Below are 24,899 nucleotides of genomic sequence, written 5' to 3'. Positions count from 1 at the left end.
TGTTTAGTTACAGACGGGGATGAATTCAGGATGTTTCGAAGAAATGTTATACATTACGTTTTCAGCAGAAACTGCGATTCTGGAAACTATACATTTCAATACAGAGCTAGCTGTGTTGTTTACATGGACGCGACTGGCAGATCCTTCTGAAATCCACGTTTCGTTCATTAATAGAAATGTTTTCACTGATTTAAAAGCCGAATATATTCTCGGAATAGGCCTGTACCCTTCTCTAAAGCCCAAGTCTTATTTCAGGTGAGGGAAAGTGTTCACTCTATCCCCTGATATGGACTCGAACAACTTAATTTCATTGATCCGTCTGTCTTTGACAAGCAAGCAAATAACTTGGACTTTTAAGTGACTGCTGATATCGTGAGCATAGCCATAGGGCTGTGAAAATATAAGAATAGGAGAGTTATGAGCGATGCTAGTAACAACATTCCTAGTGCAGCCAGTTCCTGTATTGAATGATCTCAAGGTGTCAATTGCAGTGTCTCCTGGCGTGTACTAACTGTTCAGTAGATTGGAAGATTGATAAGCAATACCACCTTCGGGCTCGTTAATAAGGTAATGGGGATCTACCTCACTCCCCTTCCCTTAGTAGACCTCTTTAGTGAGGCTTGGACTCCCTTTGATGGTTGATTGTGTAACTGTTGACATGGCCACTGTTCCGAGTGAGGTCTTGGGCATGCACTCCTACCTGAAGATCACGATAATTTTGATCATAATCAGAGTCTTCTAATGAGGGATACACATAGCAGGACAAATGCTCTAATATCAAGGCTCTTCTAGAGAGTACGTAGGTATAAACCGAGCGAATTGGCTGTGCGATTCGTATCACGTAGCTCTGAGCTTGAATTTGGGAGGTGATGGGTTCTAATCCTCACTATCGGTAGTCCTGAAGATGGTGTTCCATTGTTCCCCATGTTTCACCACATCAGGCACCACCTTAATTAAGGCCACGGCTGTTTCTTTCCCAATACTAGCTCTTCCCCTTTCTTGCATTGCCTAAAACTAATATGTTAGCGCGACGATAAACCACTAACAATGGAAAATATTCACTTGTTAAACACACGACACTAATGACACTTTGCTTTACGTCGCACCGACTTACACATGTCTTTTGGCGACGATGTGTTCGGAAAGGGCTAGGAGTGGGAAGGAAGTTATCTTGGCCTTAAGGTACAGCCCCTAGCATTTGTTAGGTGTGAAAATAGGAAACCTCAGAAAACCATCCTCAAGGCTGCCGATAGTGGAGTTTGAACCCACATTCTCCCTAATGCTAGGTGACGGCTACGTGACCCACACCGCGCAGCCATTCGCTCGGTCGGCACTGTTAACTATAGTGTTCAAGTTCCTATATGAAAGGACAACGGTAACAACAGCATAGGTTTTTGATTGCAACACCATCTTTCAAATAACTGTAATAACTCGATTCCTCCCGTAGAAGCTGGCCACAGAATTCTAAGTAACTTGATCACATAGGCAGCCAACAAAATGCCTCCTTCTTAGGAGCGTTATCTAGACTAGGACTGGGAAGGTAGCAGCCGTTATCTTAAGTAGGACAGGGCGAGTTGGCCGTGCGGTTAGGGGCGCGCGGCTGTGAGCTTGCATCCGGGAGATAGTGAGCTCGAATCCAATTGTCGGCAGCCCTGAAGATGGTTTTCCGTGGTTTCACTCTTTCACACCAGGCAAATGCTGGGGCTGTGCCTTAAGGCCACGGCCGCTTCCTTCCAACTCCTAGGCCTTTCCTATCCCATCGTCGCCATAAGACCTATATGTGTCGGTGCGACATAAAGTCACTTGTAGCAACTATCTTAGGTTGGAAATGGAAAGCTACGGAAGAACCCCCTTCAGAGTCGCTGACGGCAGTGTTCGAACCCACCGTCTCCTATTCGGAAGGTTTCATGTAAATGAACCGTATCACGCATCTATCTCCCCCGGTAGGCCTACTGTTTATTGGCTAGTGGTTAAACGTCCCACACACTCAATAGGGTTTCGCAATATGATTAGAACACTGTTAACTACTTGCTTCGAGTCAATGTTTTCCGATTCAAGATGGCTCCCGTTATCCCAAATTACTATTTCCCAGACGGCTCCCCAACTCAAGGGCAGACGACTTTTGCGTCGAATAATTATCAGTCAAACAGTTCTTCCATATTAAGATAATTTCTCTTTCGTGCGAAGAGAGAAATGTGCAGAGAAATATATAGAATATGGTTCCTACTCTCCTCCCCAAACATGAGCTGGATGTTCCTCTTTCCCTTCTCTTTCTACGCACAGTTATGGAACGTTTAATAGAAAGTTCAATGATCATGGACATAATGAGTGGTGGTATAGGTATATCATGCTAAGGAAAATGAAAAAAAGAAGTTCATCTTATGTGGATCAGAAACCACACTGGAAGTCTATACAATGAGACCGTAGACAAACTGGCGAACACAACTCATCAAAGGCAAACATTACGCCCCTATCCAGACATACATCCCGCAAAAGTCATTGTTCAATCTTCTATCTCTTTCAAATAATAATAATAATAATAATAATAATAATAATAATAATAATAATAATAATAATAATAATAATGTTATTTGCTTTACGTCACACTAACTACTTCCACGGCAGGAGTTCCTTTACGTGCCAGTAAATCTACCGACACGAGGCTGACGTATTTGAGCACCTTCAAATACCACCGAACTGAGCCAGGATCGAACCTGCCAAGTTGGGGTCAGAAGGCCAGCGCCTCAACCGTCTGAGCCACTCAGCCCGGCTGTCTCTTACTAGCCGACATACGAAGGGTATGGGGAAAGACAATGGTAACCCTCAAATTTGAATATTTCAAGCTAAGTAGAGTAATACAATGGTAACCCATATCTACACTAATTGGTGCTACGAGTTCGCCTTATTGATGACAGATGGCAGCACAATATTGGTTTGTTTCTATGGGAACCCACACTCTCTAGTGAGAGACAATGGTAACCCACAATTCAAAATGGAGGCAGCAGCTAGCAGTAGTAAGGGAAGTTGTGATATTAATGCGATTTTAAGTGAATTGTCTAGTGATTCCAGTGATTCTGGCTGTTTTGATGATGACATTAATGATCCAGACTTCAGTTTACAGAAGGAGATGGAAGATTCTACTAATATTAATTCTAGTACAAGTGAGGTAAGTTTTGTTTTCCACCATATGTTGTTATTTGCTGGTTACCATTATATTTGTGCGGGCTAGTTAAGCTGCGTTTTTATTCGGATATTGAACTATTATACAAGATCATGATACTGAGATACAGTTAATATGCATTTTCATACAACTGTACTGTAATGTATAAATCATACGATGCTTACAAATGTAGTATACTCGTATTTGTGGATTACCATTTTATTCATCATTTCATTGATGAGGTTACCATTTTATTGATGTAACGGACCTAATAATCTAAAATGCCACTTTCTATACAATATCATTTTGTTACCAGAATGAAGAGGACCACAACAGGATTGGCCCTCAGAATAAATACATCGCAATGAAGACATCAAGAAAAAGTAAAAGGAAAGCGAACAAACAAAGGAAGAAACTTGCAAGGAATAGTGGACTTGAGTACACTACAAAAAAAGGTACAGTGATCCAGGTGGGAAATGTACCTGGTGCTTCTTTTAAATGTGCTAAAAAGTGTTTTGAACGGACTGGAGAGGGACTTATACAGAATATAAACAAGTCATTCTGGAACATTGCGGACTTCAACAGACAAAATGCTTATCTGTTCGGTTGCATGCGGCTAGAACCCATAAAAAGAAGATATACAGGCAATGAGATTAGTAGACGTAACAACACTGTGCGATACAGTGTAATAAAAGATGGCAGAAGCACTGATGTCTGTAAAGTTACATTTTGAAGCATCCATGGTTTACAGCACAACAGAGGTAGGGTAGAAAATATACAATCAAAAATGCAAACAGGGGCTACTACTCCACCAGATGATAGAAGAGGCAAACACAAGCACAGACCACATGCCTACTCAGATGAAGACGTTCAGTTAGTTAAGAAACATATAGAAAGTATTCCAAAATACAAAAGCCATTATAGTAGAAAAGATAATGATGATAAATTCTATGTGTCAATGGAATATTCTATACACAGTTGCTGATATCAAAGCAAATCCTGTATCTTTCGATAAGTATCATTGCATTTTTATTGAAGATTTCAATATTTCTTTCAAATTGCCCAAATCAGATACTTGTCCAACGTGCGATTCAAATGAAATTGAACTGATGGCTGCGAGAAATGACAACATGGAAAAGATAAAACAAATAAATGTACAGAAGGATTACATCTCAGAAAAGCCCAGGCAGGCCAAGATAATCTAAAAGTACAAACACAGCAGGTTTTAGATAAAGATATCCATGTAATAACTTTTGATCTACAACAGGCATTGCCCACTCCTAAACTCTCTACAGGACCAATGTTCTATAAGAGGAAATTGTTGACATATAACGTTAGCATTCAACCCTGTAACTCCTCAACCTGTCATTTTTTTTTTGTTTGGGATGAAACAGTAGCATCCAGGGGTTCAGATGAAATAGGCAGCTGTTTACTGAAGTATTTTGAAGATCACGATATAGGGGGAATAAGTTGATTGCAATTTCAGACAGCTGCTCCGGGCAAAACAAAAACTGGAATATTCTGTATGTTTGGATGCTGCTTATTGCAACAGGAAGATTTTCCTCCGTTGAGCACCACTTCCCTCTTTCTGGACACTCCATGTCGCCAAGTGATCGAGACTTCGGTGTTGTGGAGAAGTACGTTCGTCGACATGTGCAGTATGTAGGTGGACATCTTGAAGAAGTGTGCTCAAAAGAGACCGTTTGGTGTCCATGTTATGAGATCAGAAGATTTTGTGTGCTGCAGTGACATGAGATGTTTGTTTAGTCAGAAGAAGGGCACAAGGTGTTACTCCGAGATAGTGTACGTCTCATCCTCACTGCAGACGAGCCAGGGATCATGTTGGTATCAAATGCTTTTAATGGGGAAGAATGGAAGAAAGTAAACTTAAACAAACGAGGTCGTCCTTCAACCTTACGAAGTACCAGGCTTCGAAAGAAGTATTCTGGATCACTTCCAATCGTTGCAAAGAAGAAACACAACCTCATTTCTGCACTGAAATGGATACCTCCAATTTACCACGACTTCTACAGGGCCATAAAAAACTTAAGAAGACATCTATCATTGAGGATGAGTATGTAGATGCCTCTGCAGACGAGATGTGACAACATTCAGCAGCCTTGTGCTAGTTGCAGGAAAACAATGGTATGCCACAAATTAAGTTGCCAATTGAAAGAAAACAGTATAATTTGTTCATTATTAATTCAATGTTTATATTTTTTTCTATTGATTTGTATGCTTCAGGCTTTGAACAGCAAATACCAGTTGCATTACTAATAAAAGTCACTAACTTTTATATGAAATATTTTTTCAAACCTTTCCAATTGAATATCTCCATTCATAGCCAATGTGGGTTATCATTATATTTCCCCATACCCTTCTTACCACCTCGGTTATAAGAATGAGATTTGGACATGCACCTTTCCCGAGCCATCTGTTCAGAATCAATGTTGTGCACTCCCCTCTGATTCCGATCAGGAAGCAGACCTCAAACATACAGTTTCAGGATGTAGGGCCTACTAAATACATATCGTAAGTAATCAATTTATGTTAATCACTTATACGACAGGAAGTTCCTCTTCCAGCGAATGTTTCGTCGTTGTTAAGCAGCTATGACAGCCACATATACCAAGCAATAACCGAAGTTTTAAGTGGACTGGGCGAGTTGGCCGTGCGGTTAGGAGCGCGCCGCTGTGAGCTTGCATCCGTGAGATAATGGGTTTGAGCCCCACTGTCGGCAGGCCTGCAGATGGTTTTCCATGGTTTCCCATTTTCACACCAGGCAAATGCTGTGGCTGTAACTTAATTAAGGCCACGGCGAATTCCTTCCCACTCCTAGGCCTTTCCTATCCCATCGTTGCCATAAGACCTATCTGTGTCGGTGCGACGTAAGCAAGTTGTAAAAAACAATAGTTTTAAGTGAAGCCAACTGAAGATTGTGATACTTTCAATTTCTACAGTCTGTATAAGCTAACATTACCCAGCAAAATTTTCTCTACCGCGGCCTATCATCATCAAGTATTCATAATGCCATGACAGGCTCCGTGGGGTAAAGACCTTACACATTGTCCCTCCCCATTTTAATAAATGTACAGTGTTGGCGGCATGGTCTTACAGAATGAATGCCAGTTGGGAGAGGAAAAGAAAAAAGACTTACAGGTGTACTGCGCAGTATGAGCCGCGTAGCTGTGGATTTACGTTCGGGATATGGTGGGCTTCTACCCCACCTCGACAGCTTCATTGTTGTCCATCCCAAAACTTTGTATATTGTGAATGTATTAAAAGAATTACAAATGGAAATAGAAATAAGAGCTCGCAGCCAGAGGAAGACCGTTCACTTTCAAATAAGGAAAAGAAGTTCACTGGGGATCTTATCGGTCAGTTCAGCATTGGTGGCATTACGTGACCCCATCTTTGTAAAACGTATTTACCTAAAAATGTCTTTCCAGCCCAGTTACTGTTTTATGACGAAACATATTTTTTTGTCAGAAGAGTGCCCAGTGGCTTGTTTCATTTCCACATCAGACAAACGCTGGAGCTACCTTAACGGCCTCGGCTGTTTCCTTCCATTTCCTAGCTTTTTCCTATCCCATCGTCTCCAAAATCGTATCCACGTTGGTATGACGTTAAAATATTAGTTATTATTATTATTATTATTATTATTATTATTATTATTATTATTATTATTATTATTATTATTGATATCATTGTCAGACTCATTGGCTCAATGGTCAGCGTTGAGGCCTTCAGTTCGGAGGTTCCCGGGTTCGATTCCCGGCCGAGTCGGGATATTTAATCGCGTCTGATTAATTCTGACCCGGGGACTAGGAGTTTATTTTTGTCGCAGCACTTTCCTCTTCATATGCAGACAACACACTACACCACCAACCAGCACAGAAACACGCAAGAGCAATAACATCCCACCATATAGGGTTGACGCCAGAAAGGGCATTCGACCGTATAGCAAGGCCAAATCCACACGTGTGACACAGTTCATACCCAAGACCTCACAGAAGCAGAAGAAGAACATTACGTTTCCACTGATCATGATCTAGTTTTTTCAGAAATATAGTAAAATATCGTGTTAAGAATATGGAAAAGACGTTGAGAATTTTTAAACAGGAAATGTTCATTCGAAATATTGTCAAAATCGCTAAAAACGTAACGTCTAACGTACAAGAGAATATTCGTTCTCTTATCACCACTAGAGATCTGTGGACGTCGTGAGGTAGTCCCATTAACGCCTTCTAGTAATACATTGAGTAATTTTCCTGTGCCGTATTAATTTTCTAAAGAAGAAAATAAATCTTGGAACATATCGCACGACTGTTGCCCAGCCAGATGGTCTGTGAATTTTAAATATCCACATAGTAAGCGTGGCGGAATCCTTAGTTATATTACGTAGCTCTTATGACCAGGGCCACTGCCTGTCATATCAGTCAGCTCCTCAGTTGGACTCACGAGGCTGACCCGTAACAATCAGGTACGCTATCTCTCCATCCCAGCGCTGGCTGTATTCTTTTCTACGAGTGTATTTTTTCTTGTTGCTTAACTTGAAATTAAAAATCACCCGTCATTTCTTATGACCGATATTTGTAATAAACTGAACTGAAAAGTTAATCGAAGTTGACAATACTACCACGAATCTGTCATAAAATCTCAACGAAATATTTTCAACTACCAAATATGAAATTATTGATCATTGCGAACAATGGCTGTTATCTTGTTATTGAAGAATGGATGGAGACATTGCCTCATGGCACGGCTTATCAAGCATGTATTGTTCTGAGGAGATCGTGAGGTACGCAATTGCAGTTCGTTCTACACAGCTTCAGGATTCATACGTGCTTTCAGGACTCTCGCAAGAAAATTTTAAGTTTCTGAGTGATACTGAAGATCACTCTTAATAATGCCATTTCGAAATACATCAAAATCATCCCACAGTAACCAAAGGACATCGAGGCCAGTGGTAAGTTTTTCTGAAGATCATTCCGATGATAATGATCAAGAATTAAATCTACCAACTAGTGCAGTACTATTGCCGATGCAGGATCCGCCGAGGCCAGAAAGACCACAGAGCACTCTCCCAATGTATCTACCTGGGCCGAATTTCAATTCAAATTTACTTTCAAGTTACCGGCAATTACACATATTTGGGGCTCTTCCCCATGCCTTAAATGGAATTCCAGCACAGCAGTTAACAGCAGTGGGAACTTCTTCACCATCATCGATTAATTTCAACATGAGGGCAGCTCTTAGCCACTTGAGTGATACACCAGCAGCCTCTGCACCATATCGGCAGCACGGTGATGTACCTGAGTCTTCTTCATCTTCCGACTTTCAGGCAAATCGAGATTCTCCTCGTACAGGTATTCAACCTCAACGAACAGCTGAAAGACGCCAAACTACTCTAAAACCTAGAAAACCTAGAAAATCTACGAAACCTAGAAAACGTATCCCAAGACGAATGGGCCGTTTAACATCAGTGATCTCGAATCTGCCGAGGAATCAGTTGGTTTCACGATTTGAACAAAGAGGACGAGCTGAAGCGTCTCCACTGTCCGTCTCACCTTCAGTGAGTTCATACAGCTTGGGGATGTGTGCTGGAGGAGGTCGACCAAATCATACACCACTGGCGTTCAAGAAAACTCAAACCAAGAGTTCAACAAAATTCCCTTCTGAAGTGACTCCCTCAACATCAAGAATGCAGGAAGAAATATTGGTCCTGTCAGATGAAGAAAGTGTGGAAATACTGTGTTTGAAGGAGTAAATACTGTACAGGACTAGGGTTCCAGGCAACCTACATGACTAATAGGGAAATTAGCAGCACATAAATGATCAGCTAGTAGTTACCACATGGTCTGTATAAGTAGAATATCATTCCTAGCAGTTTTAATAACTTCTCTTCCTTTAGCATTATAGTAATCAGATGAATAATGACATATTAGGCTACAATCTTAGACAAATTTCACAGTTGAAAGTTTTGTATTAAAGTATAGGAAATTCGAATATTTTACAGAGTGGTACTTATTCTAATATGCATTACTTGTAAATAGTGTAGGTTGGTAATATTAAATTCAAATTCACTGGCAGGTTTTCAGGGATTGCACATATCTGGGGGTTCTTCTCCATGCCTTAAATGGAATTCCAACTTAACAGTTAATAGTAGTTGGAACTCCTGAATTCCGAGAGGCAACGTACCGAAACACGATGGTGGTTCCCGAGAAGTGCGGTTTGGGATACAGTGTTATTTCTTGTTATCAGAGATGCGGCTTACAAATGTGTATTTTTGTGGGTGTAGCAACATTTTTGAATCGAGATATTCACTATTTGATTGTCATACAGCCTCTCTTCCGCTAAGTCACTTCTTTTGTTGGAACATCATTATTATCAACACCACCACCACAATTTCGTGTTACTATTAGACAAGAACAACAGCCAATATTTGTCTAGCCGGACTGAGTGGCTCAGACGTTTGAGGCGCTGGCCTTCTGGCCCCAACACGGCAGGTTCGATCCTGGCTCAGTCCGGTGGTATTTGGAGGTGCTCAAAGAATATGTCAGCCTCGTGTCGGTAGATTTACGGGCACGTAAAAGAACTCCTGCGGGACAAAATTCCGGCACCTCGGCATCTCAGGAAACCGATAAGGTAGTTAGTGGGACGTAAAGCCGATAACATTATTATCATTATGAATATTTCTACACTAATAATTTTCCGGCATTCAAAGTCGTATGTCTATGCAGTCATAACCGTGATCATCGTGCTATGATCGCGTATATTCCGTTTCGTTTTGTAACTCACAACATTACTCAGTCGATGTATGATATAATTTTAAACAGCCTTGCCAATTTAAGTTACATGTAATCCTCACTTTATTATATTTAATTCTGATACTTCAGTGTAACTGTTTAAGAAATCATATAACCCTTACTTTTTGCAACAATTATGAGACATAATTAGAACAGTGACCTTGCAACGTCGTACTTCTTTATTTATCAGAGTTTTCTACATGATTATAGCTTACTCGCAGATCCATTATTGATTTTATAAACCGCGCTGAATTATAAAATGAGCGAACTTCTTGAGAAATGACCAAGAAATTATTATATTATTATTATTATTATTATTATTATTATTATTATTATTATTATTATTATTATTATTATTAGCTGATGAACCCGTGCTTCACTACGGGATTCTAAGAAAAACTGTATTTGTGGTTTTCCTACGTATAGTTAGTTAACTTAGGCAATTACAAGAACGTCAGTAGCAATGTAGGGATTGAAAGCAATGTTATCATATAAAATACCCGCTCAAATAAAAAATCTGCACATTTTCTCACTGTTAACGAACAGTACTACGATGCCGATCCAACAGTCCAAAGTTCCAGTGCTAGTATGACCAGGCCGCAGACAGCCGCGAACCCTCCTCTGCCACTGTTCGATTAAATATACACAGTGCTCATTCCAATCAGTGCCTCAGGGTAGGGATTGAATAGATCGAATGCTATGATGAACCAGTTTGTTGCGTACCAGCAGTATCAGAAAAAGCATGAAACAGAGGAATGGCATGCTTAAGAAGAAAGTTATCTAACTCCTCAGCTACTTCCCGCCAATATTCAGGCAGGCTGTTATACTCGTTGGCCGTCCGGATAGGGGCCCGCAGCTGTGAGTTTTCATTCGGGAGGTAGTGGGTTCGAAAACCACTGTCGGCAGCCCTGAAGATGGTTTTCCGTGTTCTCCCTTTTCACACCAGGCAAATGCTGGGGCTGTACCGTAATTAACGCCAGGGCCGCTTCTTTTCCGCTCCTAGCCTTATCCTATCCCATCGTCGTCATAATACCTATCTGTGTCGGTGCAACGTAAAACAAATTTTAAAAAATACTCGGTATACAGCAGTAATCCCATCTATCGGACATGACTGGCAACAGAAGACACAAAGCACATCACAACAAACAATAGTCAACTGTTATTGTTGTTCAATGTTATGAGCTTTCTGTATTTGTAGGCCTTCACATTTAATTTTCTTTCGACTCTGTGATACTAGGGCGTCTTACGAAATTATTTATAGCGTGGACTGTAGTTCCTTATTCCCCGTATTTACATAACGATTTTCATTAAATTCTGCCTACCCATTTTCTCGTGACTTGGCGCCGATATGGACTTAGTAACAAAAATCCAAATTCATGGATATATCTGTTATCATAGCCGGTACGGTAAAAATGTATAAGACATAAATGATCGGAAATTTAATACTATATAACTTTAGTAATGCAGTATTTGTGGATAGGACCACTAATAACACAAATATTTGAGAATTAAATTTTAGTCCTTCCCCTAAACTGCCATTCCACTCAGCGTGAATAAAACTATTTATGACCTCGATTGTAGCGACTTATTTCCCGACTTTGTATACCGATTTCCATTAAGATAGGACCACTAATGACAAAACAATTTGAGAATTTAAATTTAGGCCTTCCCTTAAACTACCATTTCTTTCAGCGTGAATAAGATAATTTATAGTCTAGATTTTAGCGACTTATTTTCCGAGTATGCATACCGATGAGATAGGACCGCTAATGACATAAATATTTGAGAATTAAATTTTAGGCCCTTCCGTAAACTACCATTTCTCTCAGCGCGAATAAGATTATTTATGGCCTAGATTGTAGCGACTTATTTCCCGAGTTTACAAACCGATTTTCATTAAATTCCCTTTAGCCGTTTTCCCGTGATGCGTGTACAGACAGACAGACAGACATTACGGAAAATTAAAAAGTGCATTTCCTTGCTATTATGGACACGACCGATACAGAAATACCATCCTTTTTAAATTCTGAGCAATGTAAAGACAAAACTCTTGTTTTATATATAAGAGATTATTATTATTGTTATTGTTATTGTTATTATTGTTATTGTTATAGGGGAGACGTGTTGACTATCGGATGTATGTAACTCGAAAGAAGTCATGCCGTCTCCAAAGCCATCAAAAGGTCCCGGAGAAATAAATGCTTCCTCTCTCACGGCTCTAAGTGGGTTTGAGTCCTCATTTCAATTTCTGCAAATAACTGAACTACTTACTGTTAAATTTACGGAATCTCTATGAATATACAACATTTCGCCAGAGCGCCTTTCACCGAGGAATTGTTCGGCTCCGTGGCTAAATGGTTGACGTGCTGGCCTTTGGTAACATGGGTCCCGTGTTCGATTCCCGGCAGGGTCCGGAATTTTAACCATAATTTGTTAATTCTCCTGGCAAGGGGACTGCGTGTATGTGTCGTATTCACCATTTCATCATCATCATAATCACGACGCGCAGGTCGCCTACGGGGTTCAAATCAAAAGACCTGCATTTGGCGAGCCGAAGTACTCGGGACATATTCCGGCACTAAAAACCATACGCCATTTCATTTCACTACCGAGGAATTAAAAAAATATTAGTTCATATTGTATAAAAACTGAAGTACAGGACCATGTGCACCCCAGAAGTTCTATCCAGTTTCCAAATTCTCTGAATTCCTGTCTGGCTTATTTCCGATTACACCTACGGCTACGTCGTGGAAGTTTCATGACCTCAGCAGCCTAATCTGCATATTGAAGTTGATGGGTATGAGGTTTGAAATGTATAGATCATGAGTGATAAGTCCGACTCGTTGGCTGAATGGTCAGCGTACTGGCCTTCGGGTCGGAGGGACACGGGCTCGGGGATTTTAATCGCTTCTGATTAATTCTTCTGGCTCGGGGACTGGGTGTTTTTTGTCCGTCCCAACATTCTCCTCTTCATGTTCAGATAACATACCGCACTACCAACCACCACAGAAACACGCAATAGTGATTGCATCCTTCCATATAGGGTTGGCGTCATGAAGGGCATCCGGCCGTAAAACAGGGCCAAATCCACATGTGCGACGCAGTTCGCACCCACGACCCTACAGGTGTGGGGAAAAAGCGGTAGAAAAAAACAATAAGAATAAGATCATGGGTGATACAGGATATAGTCTGTCAATGTATATTTCAATGAGAAGTATATTCCTTCCATAGTTCCGAAATTAATATCCCGGCGCTGACAGTGCCCATCATATTGACACGTATGCAGAATGGGAGATAGGTTTCAGGTGGTATTTCCTAGGATAAATATTTTCAATCCTAACTGCTAGTAATTACAGCTTCGAATTAATAAATGTTTGCAGATGCACAGGAGACATACTGAAATTGATTACCACGTACAATGAAGTATGTAGGCCTACATTAGGAATGTATAAAGAGTTCCTTTTTAGGATTCTAGAAATTGACTTCTATTGTCAGAGTGACGATGTCTGCGATGCCCATATTAAAGCCTAACGAACTGTTGATAGCTAAACGCTGATTTGCACTGTTTTTCACGACACGAGCGAATTTTGATCACCTTCACTTGTCGACCTCTTAAAGTGTTTTGATTAGCATGCACAACTGTTAATTACGTCTGTAGTAACTACGTGTTAAGTTCTGTTTGATAGGAATGGAGGTGCAGTGCTAGTAGGAGACCCGTGATTGGATTCACGGTGCCGAATTCGGGTATCGTGACTGTGGTTTTCCCAGTTTCATTTTTCATTCTCCAAGAAATGAGGAGATATGACCTTGTATTTTACTTCTGTGGTTTCCTATCAAAGTTCTGGATGCAATCAACTATATTACTGTAGACTCAACATATAGTTATGAGACAGTACCCAGCTCCGCGAAAGGACTAATGACCAAGGTTGTGTCAAACCCGTATCAGCTTTCAACTCATTCATGTTTTAACGAGGGTTTTTTTTTAGAGGCCCGTGAACTTGCACAACATCAGTGATACAGTTCCCCAAGCGTTCTTTCACTTGTGTGTTTCCGATAGCCTATATCATCTCCAGTGGGTAGAACATGTTTTGCGTTCGGTAATCCAGTTCTCTCAATGCACGCAATGCAAGCCGGTGTCAACGGTCTCGCACGTTTCTTACAGCATTTCAGATGTCTGAAACCTTTACTTACCACGTATTATCTTACAAAATAATTCTGTAAATGTTTTGCCACATTTGTAATCCACCTGAGGGCCAAAATGAATAAGAACCGGTCTTAGAAAATCTAGTAGGTAGTAATGAATAGGCCTATAACACTATGGTGGCATGAAATGTTGTTCCTCGAGAGAAGTTTAGAGGAAGGTAACGATGGAATGAAGTATTTGGTTAAGAAAATGAAATTGGTTTCAGGAAGTAGCTTTATGGTAGTGAATTTCTCGGTTCAATTTCTACAAATAACTGAGATGTTAATTTTATTTGGATCCTTAAATTCAAGGTTGCCTCTTGCCAATACTTTCCGAAGAAATACACAACAATAGCATATACACAACAATGAGCCATACAGAAAAATCAGCAATGCATACAAACAAAAGGGTAAAGAGTGAAAACATTGTTTATAAGAACTTGCTTTACGTCGCACCAACACGGATAGGTCTTATGGTGACGAAGGGATAGGAAAGGGCTAGGAGTGGGAAGAAATCGGCCGTGGCCGTAACAACTAATGTACAGCCCCAGCATTTGCCTGGTGTGAAAATGGAAAACCACGGAAAACCATCTTCAGGGCTGCCGACATTGGGGTTCGAAGCCACTATCACCCGGATTCAAGCTCACAGCTGCACGCCCCTAACCGCAAAGCCATCTCGCCCGGTAGTGAAAACATCAAAAAGGGTAGTAATTATTATAGATACATGGACATTTGCAATATTATACAAAAGAATGGGTTAGGACGTTTTCTGGACAGGAAGATAAATAATTTTGGGGTGGTCCATCTGGCTCCAGTTCGTAAGCCAACAACTTCGATTTCGTAAAGGTGATACTTGAGTTTGTAGTAATCTACAGTTAGTTCGATTATACTTTAAAATGTACAGGATATCCACGAACATAAAATATTTCACTAGGTATAAGCAAGTGTGAACTTTGTCTTTTAAGATATGGAGATTTCTTATCCGTAAGGAGTTGTGGCTAGTTACAAATAACCACATTCTTAGTAGATTACTTGGCTTAATCTACATAAGTGCTGACCTGAAATAATTGGGGGAAAAGGTCTGGAAACGTTATTTATAATAATAATTATAATAAGAATAATTATATGAAGACGCTGTTCGTAAATTATAATAACGCACTCCAAATGATATGTCTGTCGTATGATATGTGAAATCAGTTTGAGCTCTAACAATTATTTCCTCTTCAAAGTTTCTTGAAGTGCTTATTTTCGTGACAAGTTAGAAAGATATTCATTTCATTTAATTCCATTTTGACAAAAGAAAATTTGCAAGGCAATGAATACGTTAGTGGATTTTGGCACAAAGGAATAGATAAGATGTGAAAAATAACTACCCGGTATCAACTTCGTCAATATGACATATGGACTTGAAGTCCATACAAATGTGCATATTCTTTACATATATCTTGAAGTTCCTTCTCAGTCGGTTAGAGAAAATACAATATATATTAAAGTATGATTTTGATATAAGGGTTGTAGTCGTTCATGATTCAAGATAGATTACTATACAGAAGCCTTTTAACCAGGCCCGTCTTTAATATCAGCAAGTTTCTCAACATATTTGTATATTTATCTAAAGCTATCTTAAATGATATATGCATCAATTAATATTTAATTTTAGGAACTATTATTTGCTTGTAAGTCAATCTTTGTTCTGTTGCTCACTTCATAAAAATTCACCACTGGCTAAAAATACGGATACAATATTTAGAACCTAAGATCATGTGGATGTTCTATTGATTTCAGTTTATCGTTGTTTGAATTTGTAATTGTTATTAATGACATATTTAGTACATGAGTGATAACTTCATTTTTATTCTTACAGTAGTGTGGGATATGTGAAAGCTAATTTGGATGCATGATTTAATCAGTTTTATACTATTGTTATTAGTATTGTGAATGTTCTGAGTTTTATTGTCGGGATCGGAAGAATCTAATATGTCACTAATGGGTACATTTTGCAATAATTCTTAGCAAAATAATTTTAATTTTTGACTTGCTTTATGGTTCAAATTTAATTGACTCGGTATTTTTGTGCTTGTTTTTCATTTTCATCCATAAAATTTGATAGTGTGTATTATAGTTTCACCTATTGTAATTGGAGCATTAAATACATAACCGATGAAATGGCATTGTGTCTTTATCAGAAAATTAATGCATTGTTTCAACTGTGGATATTTTTTCGCCAACAAAACACGATGTTTAAGGACAATGAATATTCAGGTAAGACGTACAAGTAACACCACAATGAATGAAAGCTTTCAAATAACTGTATAAAGATGAGCAACGAGGAAGAATGAAACGGATACACCGGCGAAAAATGAAATCTCAACACCAATAAAACATTAGTTTAGAGGAATACAATTTAGGCCAAGCAGCTGTCTAGGTAATATATTTATTTGATAAAAGTTTTCAGGTCACATGTTCAAGTATGCCAAAAGAGACATGTGACATGGTGGTGTACGTAACCGCTGTAGTCGCCATGATTTTGAATGCAAGCATGCAAACGTGCATTCATTGTGTCGTACAGGTGCCATATGTCATTTTTGCGATGGAGTTCCACGCCTGTTGCACTTAGTCAATCAAATCAGCAACGGTTAATGCTGCTATTGAATCACGTTGGACTTGTCGTCCCATACATGCAAATTGGGCGAAAGGATTTTTTTGCTAGTTGCTTTACGTCGCACCGACACAGATAGGTCTTATGGGGATGATGGGACAGGGCCGTGACCTTAAGGTAGCCCCAGTATTTTCTTGGTGTGAAAATGGGAAACCACGGATAACCATCTCCAGGGCTGCCAACAGTGGAGTTTGAACCTACTATCTCCGGATGAGAGCTCACAGCTGCACGCTCCTAACCGCACGGCCAACTCAACCGGTGGCGAAAGGTCTGGTGATCTTGCAGGCCAATGCAACTGGTCGACATACTGTACTGTGGAGCACGTTGGGCGACGGCAGCGGTGTGAGGAGGAGCGTTATCCTGTTGGAGAACACCCACTTGAATGTTGTGTATGAATGGCAGCACAACCGGTTCACTCACCAGGCTGACGTACGAATCCGGTCGACCTTGTTCGGATAACGACGAGAGTGCTCCTGCTGTCAAAGGAAATCTCTCCCATAATTCCCCATAATTGACTATGGATCAGTCGTATACAACGACTTATCCGAAACTTTGAACATACAACTACAGAGGGTGCAAAACGCATGTGTTCGTTACGTGACAAATGCCAGGCGTGATGAACACATAACACCCTATTACATTCAGCTGCAATGGTTGAAACTCCATGAACGACGGGAAATCTCAGTAGCCGTTGCTACGCACAAAATTCTCAAACTGAAGACCCCACCCTACCTATATAATGCATTTAAATCTATGGAGTCAGTACATAACAGAGATAATAGGTTTACAAAAACTACCCTTCAAATTCCCCTTCATCGTACCACTAAATTTAACAAATCTTTTGTTTGCACTGCATCCCGTATCTTCAATGTCTTTAACCTTCACCGTTTCGCAAATGACAGGAACTGCACCCAACTAAAGCAGTCCTTAGCATCTATCTTCCTGGAGGAGTACGCAAGGGGCTGAGATCAGGTATTCTTGTGTCCAATAATAAGAAATATGTATATTTCTAAGAAAATTGTTTCTGTTTTTTATATTCCTGAGATTCTTGTAGCCTAAAATATTAAAAATCGAATGATATGCTTTTCTACTTCTTATATGATTTATGTTTTAACTTTATTGGAATTGGTATCTGTATTTTAATTTTAAGTTTAATTTTAAGTTTAATGTTTAATTTGATATTTTAATATTCTAAAATGTAGTTAGTATATTCATAAACTTGTATTGTGTTATAAGTAGACACTACATAAAGGGGCTTTTCAGCCTCAGTGGCTTGTATATCATCATTATCAATAAATTCAATTCAATTCAATTCAAAAAAAAATCATAAACATCTGGTATAGGTCGAGTGTGTCGACGCCGCACACAGTTTGGTTCCAAGCGTTCACTTGGCGTCGTCCTTACCAACCTACGGCCTTCGCAGGCACAAAGACAGAAACGGCTCTCATCTCAGAACACAACAGATCTCCACTCCGGTGTCCAATGAGCTTGACACCACTGATGTCGCAGGTAGCAGTGATTCGGAGATAGTGGCACGAACGCTACAGGGCATCTAGCTCGGAGTTGTCGCTCAAATCCCCCTGTGGATGGGGGACGCAGATGAAGAACACACCCACGGTATACCCTGCCTGTCGTAAGAGGTGGCTAAAAGGGACCCCAGGGGCTCTCAACTTGGGAGCTTGGATTGGCGACCACGGGCCCCTTAGCTGAGTCCTGGCATTGCTTCCACTTGCTTGTGCCAGGCTCCTCTCTTTAATCTATACTGTCCGACCTCCCTTGGTCAACTTTTGTTCTTTTCCGACCCCGACGTTATTAGAGCATTCGAGACCTAGGGTAAGGTAAGAGTTATTCTGCCCGAAGGGATGATGGCATTAGAACCATGAGATTACTTGTGATTAGTTACCGTTACGTGCGGAACACCATGGGTCGACATTACTTACGACTAGTACTATCGTGCGAGGAAAACCATGGGTGTACGTTATGTAGGAGCAGTATTATTATGTGAGGAACACTACGGGTCTGAGTGTTGCTTGTGACAGAGGCCATCACGTGTGCTGCACTGGTCTGTTCGACTGTGTTCAGAATGGGGCTGCGTTACCTCTGACTAGTACCACTTTATGAGAAACACCATGGGTCTACGTTTGCGTGTGGTTAGTGCTACTATGTGAGAGACACCACGGGTTTGGCTCGCGCCCGTGATTAGTACCACTATGTGAGGAAAACCATTGGTCAGCGTTGCCTGTAGACGTTACCATAATATATGATACACCGTGGATCTGCATTGCCTATGATTAGTACCACTATGTGAGGGACGCCACGAGTATGTGTGGCCTGTGATTAGTTCCAACAAATGAGGAACACCACGGGAATACCGGCGCCCGTGTTTAGTCCCACTATGTGATGAAGACCATCGGTGTGCGTTGCTTGTGAGTTGTGCCCCTATGTGCGAAACACCATGGGTTTGTGTTACCTCGGAGTGGTGCCATTGTGTGTGACATACCATGGGTCTACATTACCTGTAATTAGTACCGCTATGCGAGTAAAACCATGAGTCTACGTGAGCTGTGATTAGTACCTCTGTAGGAGGAACATCAGAGCTCTGCTTTATTAGTGATTAGTACCATTGTGAGGGGCCGGTGGCCTGGATTTTGGATCCCTTCAGATAATATGCATCATCCCAGTAATTAAGACATTGTGACGTGGATCCACTAATTGTTTTTGCTTCACGATAATTTTCTCTAAATTAGATTTTAGATTTTAGTCAGTGGATATATTTTGAAATTTCAATTTGCATTCCGTCACACCTCGTACCATTAGGGGTCTATGACCTAGCTATTAGGCCCCTTTAAACAACAAACATCATCAACATCATCATCATCATTGTCTTCGTCGTCGTCAATACTTATCACTCAAGTAATCGATTTGTTACAGTTCACTGTCACTATGGTACCAACTGAGGCTGCAAAGGCTTGTCTACATGGAGTATGATCCACCACAGCCATGTGGCAAATACAGCGGTCTTCCCTCTTCGTTAATGGGCTGTGAGCGGCCGGACCCCGGTTTTTTGAGAGAGTGCCTTCCCGGACCATTATCGTCAACACCGATGCACTGTGAACACATCCCTGCCACATCCTCCTCCAGAAAGAACATCCACATTCTCTTAGTCCTATTACGAGGCCTCGTTAAAACCCAGTAGGCTGCTGATACTGCCTTCTTCGTCTCCTTCATGGCACCTTCGACTCTCACCTACCTCATAACGTCAACATCGAACGCCCACGAAGTGTACAGAACGTATTTAAAGCAAACTTGCTTTTTATGATCATAATGGTGCTCCACTCTTCATCGACTAGCAAGCAAATTCGGATAGGAGTCACCTTTCAGATGTGCAAACACGCCTCCCGAATTTCGTTTATCCTGGGACTTTATTTTTAGCCAGTGGTGGTGGTGGTGGTGGTGGTGGTGGTGGTGGTGGTGGTGAAACTATGACTAAACATGCGGCATATACATCCCATTAGCCTTGGACTGCCTGACCTGAGGTATTGTATTCTCACGTGGTCAGCATGACGACTTCCTCACTTGATTTGTCTGACTTGCTTGGCCTGGTCCATAGGCTCTCGTATCAGATAGTTCGTCAGTTAAGTTCATGAGGCTGACAGACCCCATTGCAGTCCTCAGTCAAGGATAGGATTCCTTTCCTGAACTGAAAATAGATTTTGAAGATACGATATCCGTATTATTATTATTATTATTATTATTATTATTATTATTATTATTAAATCATTCGTTGATTGAAGAGTTAAAATTTGCATCTACAGAATCAATAATTCTTGACATTGGAAGCAAATATTTTCAGACAGCCAACACGAAACTCCCTAATTCTGTAGCGGGTCCTGTTTGTTTTTCTTGTTTTCTTCTTAATAATGGCAGAGCCAATATGGAAGGGAAACAGGTCCACTTTTTTGTCCATAAGGCCCCTTATACTTTTGGATGTAGGAAGCAAAAGCACTATAACAGGAGGATGTCAAGACTTCTGATCCAAAATATAGGTGTTGCATATTTTAAAGCCATTGACAAACATTAGAAAAGTATAGTGTATGCATATACTCCGGAAAGGCCTGGTGTAGGTCTTTTTCTAGTAGACGGCCTGTTAGGCGACCTGCATGTCTGTGAAGATGAGGGCCCTACCTAGGATGATTTTTAATGTTGAATACGCCACATACACCCAGCCCCCGAGCCATTGGAATTAACCAATTAAGGTTAAAATCCCCGACCCGGCCGGGAATCGAACCCGGGACCATTTGAACCGAAGGCCAGTACGCTGACCATTCAGCTAACGAGTCGGACATATACTGTAATGAAGTGGACCGTCATAGCGCCATGATCGTTTTAGTAGAGGACAGCCTATTAGCACTGTAGGAATTTTATGTCCTACTGTCAGTGATTATCTGCAGTAGATCTATAACTAAACGTGCATCCACATTGGTATAACAAGTTCAAATCTGATGACATACCACCTCAGCTCTATGAAAATACACTAAAAGTGACCGTGATTCACCTTCATTCAATCAATCATACCGATAAATCGCCATGTGAAAATATTAATTGCGACTTCTGGTGGAAATCTGGCGTACAATTTTCCGCATTCTTGATCCGTGATTTACCTCGTGTTCTCTCATGCATCAGTTGACGCCATTTTAGTAGGGAAACATATTACGATGCTGGGTCGTGATAAATTTCCACTGTCTTATCCACCTGTTCATTGTCAGGGATTCCTGAAACTTTTAGCGAAGGAATAGAGTGCACATTCTCTGTGCCTGAGAACATAGTGCTCAATCAGTAATCCTGAACAGTAAATATGAGGAAATAGTTCATTGCAGTGTTATTTTACAAACTCTGCGAGAAATTTATGGCGTCGGACTACTCAACAAAGCAGTGCCCTGGTGCAGATAGGGTAGGTCTACCTTAAACTGCATTTTATATACCACAACCACCAATATTTACTCTATCGACTGTAATTAAATACTTATTATCATTACTGTAGGCAAGTCGAGCGTGTGGTTAGTGCTTGAAGTGACTGCAAGTTAACATAACTGCAGTGCTCATAAAAGTTTAGCATATTATATTTTATTGCACTTCTTATTTTGCTATGTGTGTGCGTATAGTTGCTCAAGGAAAGAATGAGTGCATGGTATTATATGTTCCTCACATTTCAAATTGTATCATACTTAATTTTAATTAATATCAAAATATGATATGCCTTTGCTGGCGAGATGTAGTGTTTACAGTTCACTATGTCTTCTGGTATGGGCTATATCAAATTTGCTACTTTCATTGACCTGTCTCAATCTCATCCTTGGCTTTGACAATATGAAAGTGACTGAGGTATGAGTGATGCTAATAATACCATTGCTTATGCAGCCCGTCCCTGTTATGAATGGTGTGAAAATATCGCTCATAGGGTCGGTTGGTGCATGCATTTCAGTGGGCTTGGCAGACTGATATGTAATAGCAACGGCTGGTTCGGTGAAGAAAGCAACGGGAAACTACCTCACTCCTCATTTTCCTAGTACGCCTCTTCAGTGATGCCTAAGCTATTTATGACAGCTCTGCGGAGCTGCAGAGGATCAAACCAGCCTTCGGGCTGAATACCCAACATACAACATCAAAATATGATACACCTCACTTGTAAATACAACACTATGTTGTTACACACAACGAACATTTACGTTCAATTTTTTCTGACCCTCTGCGCGTGTTGAACGCAGACGAAGAATACACCCACGGTACCCCCTGCCTGTCGTAAGAGGCGACTAAAAGGGATGATAATTTAGAACCATGAGATTACTTGTGATATGTATCATTACGTGCGGAGGGCTGATGACCTTCGATGTTAGGCCCCTTAAAACTACAAGCATGATCATTACGTGCGGAGCACCATGGATCGACGTTGCTTGAGACTAGTACCACCTTGCGTGGAAAATCATGGGTCAACGTTACATTGAAGCAGTGCCATTATGCAAGAATATGTCGGCAACTGCACATTACATAAATCGAAGGGTGCATTTAAGGAATATTAACATGTAGTCAGCTATGCAAAAGCAGCATAAACACAAGAAAAGCACAAAGCTAGTAATGTGAGGTTTTGAACACAAAACTGTCGTTCACTATCTGGCAGATCAATACCGTGTATAGCCACCTCGGGCTCTGAGGAATGCTTGAACACGACGAGGTATTCTCAGCATCAGTGACGTACGCTGAGATCAAGACGTGGCTTGCCACTACAGCTGGTTTGGTGAACATCAAGTCTTAGGGTTTTGAGCCACCAGAGTAGCCTGCTGTATTGTCATGGCTGTTTCACAAGCTACTGCTACGCCTCTGCCACTGCTTATACTCAACGCCTGATCAGTGGAGATGGTAGCATAGTGCATAGCAAATTAAAGCCCGGCTTTGTAGCTAAATTGATATAATGCTTACCTTTGGTCCGATTGCCCCGGTTCAATTCTTAGGATCGAACTCCTCGTACTCTTAATTCCCGTGACTTGGTTGTTTATGACGTCTTCGCCATTCATTTCATCCTCATTGAGTCACCACCAAGTCTTTCAAGAAGCTATGCACTATTATTATTATTATTATTATTATTATTATTATCAAATTAAAATGTAGAATTTTACAGCATTACCTACTGTTGTACACGTCGTTCACTGATTTATTAGCTTCCTCGGTAGATCAGTGTTGGTGACCGAACCATGATCACGGGTTCGATTCCACACGACAGAAGAGAACATTGAACCTAAAAGATTGCATTTCATTTGACTAGATCTACCAATAAAAAGAAAATTATATTACTCCTATAACAGCATTCCGTGTGTCTTCCTACAAGGATGTAGAAGTACACGGGAGTGAAATACTAGCATTCTGTTATCTGTATAACTAAGTCAGAAGTATGATGTCAGGAAATATATATCATGAGGAAGGCATGGTAGTTTGGAATCGAACCCGTGATCATGCAGGTGGGTCAATCGTATCTGTTCCGAGTCTTCCGGAGAACTTCGAGACTTCGACTTCCCCCTCACTCGTTAGCAGTGGGAGGGCGAGTGGTGAACTGACGGAGCGAAGCCTTGTCCACCTATCCCCTCGGTCCCCGCACTTATGGGACTTTCAGCAACGTGCCGCACGAGGTGAGGCGAGGGGAGAAGAACGCATTGCCTGGACTGCGATACGTCTCCGATACCTTGCACTCAGAAATACGAGCGATGTTTTTCTCATTGCTTTCATATTTTGTAAATGGAACGATGTGTCAGATGCCTACATTATATTATTTAGATTTCCATCTTCCTCATTTGAGGTTCGGGCTTCACTAATAATAATAATAATAATAATAATAATAATAATAATAATAATAATAATAATAATAATAATAATAATCGTATGGCCTCAGCTACCGTGTGCAGACATTTCAATTTGACGCCATCTGGCTGTCTGCTCGTCAATTTCGACGTTGCGTTTTACTCTAGGCCCCCACTAGGTGGCAGACCGAGTAAACCGAAACTCTCTTGGGCGTCTATGGCTGAGATTTAATTAATTTTGTCGGGTAAACACCAAATGTGTCACCAGAGATCTTTTACATGCCGACATCGTACGACATGGAGTGTCGAATGGACTTTTTTCCGCCCTTCAAAAATCCGACTACCTCTGCCGGGTTTGAACCCGCTATCTTGGGATCCGGAGGCCGACACTCTACCGCTGATCCACAGAGGAAGCTCGGGCTTCACTGATAGCCCTGGTACCCCTCAGTATGCTACTGCTCAGCACCAAAGAAGCTAACTGGTTTTGGGAAAGATTATCCTGCTCCTTTGCAGCAGCTTTAGTCAGTTGCTGAATGTTAGCACGAGGATTAGGACGCTGGCCAGTTGCTCTCTTAAGTTCACGCCATGCATGTTCAACACAAGTCATGTCCAAAGAATATGCCGGCCACCCCTTTCGTAGTATGTCATGCGTCATAAGGAACAGATAGACTACTCTAGCTCGATGGGCACAAGCATTAACATGCACTAGTGTAAATCCCTCGTTCATGGTGACACTAAATACT

The 24,899-nt window shown here is 40.9% G+C and overlaps 1 protein-coding gene across 2 annotated transcripts in view; it reads left to right on the top strand.

Moving 5' to 3' along the window:
- LOC136862937 (uncharacterized) overlaps positions 1-24,899 on the top strand; it is a 636,984-nt gene that overhangs the window by 166,013 nt on the left and 446,072 nt on the right. The gene's annotated exons all lie outside the window — the stretch shown is intronic.

Source organism: Anabrus simplex, chromosome 2, assembly GCF_040414725.1.
Source record: "Anabrus simplex isolate iqAnaSimp1 chromosome 2, ASM4041472v1, whole genome shotgun sequence".
NCBI classification, from domain to species: domain Eukaryota; kingdom Metazoa; phylum Arthropoda; class Insecta; order Orthoptera; family Tettigoniidae; genus Anabrus; species Anabrus simplex.
This window is presented reverse-complemented; position numbering and strand designations above follow the sequence as displayed.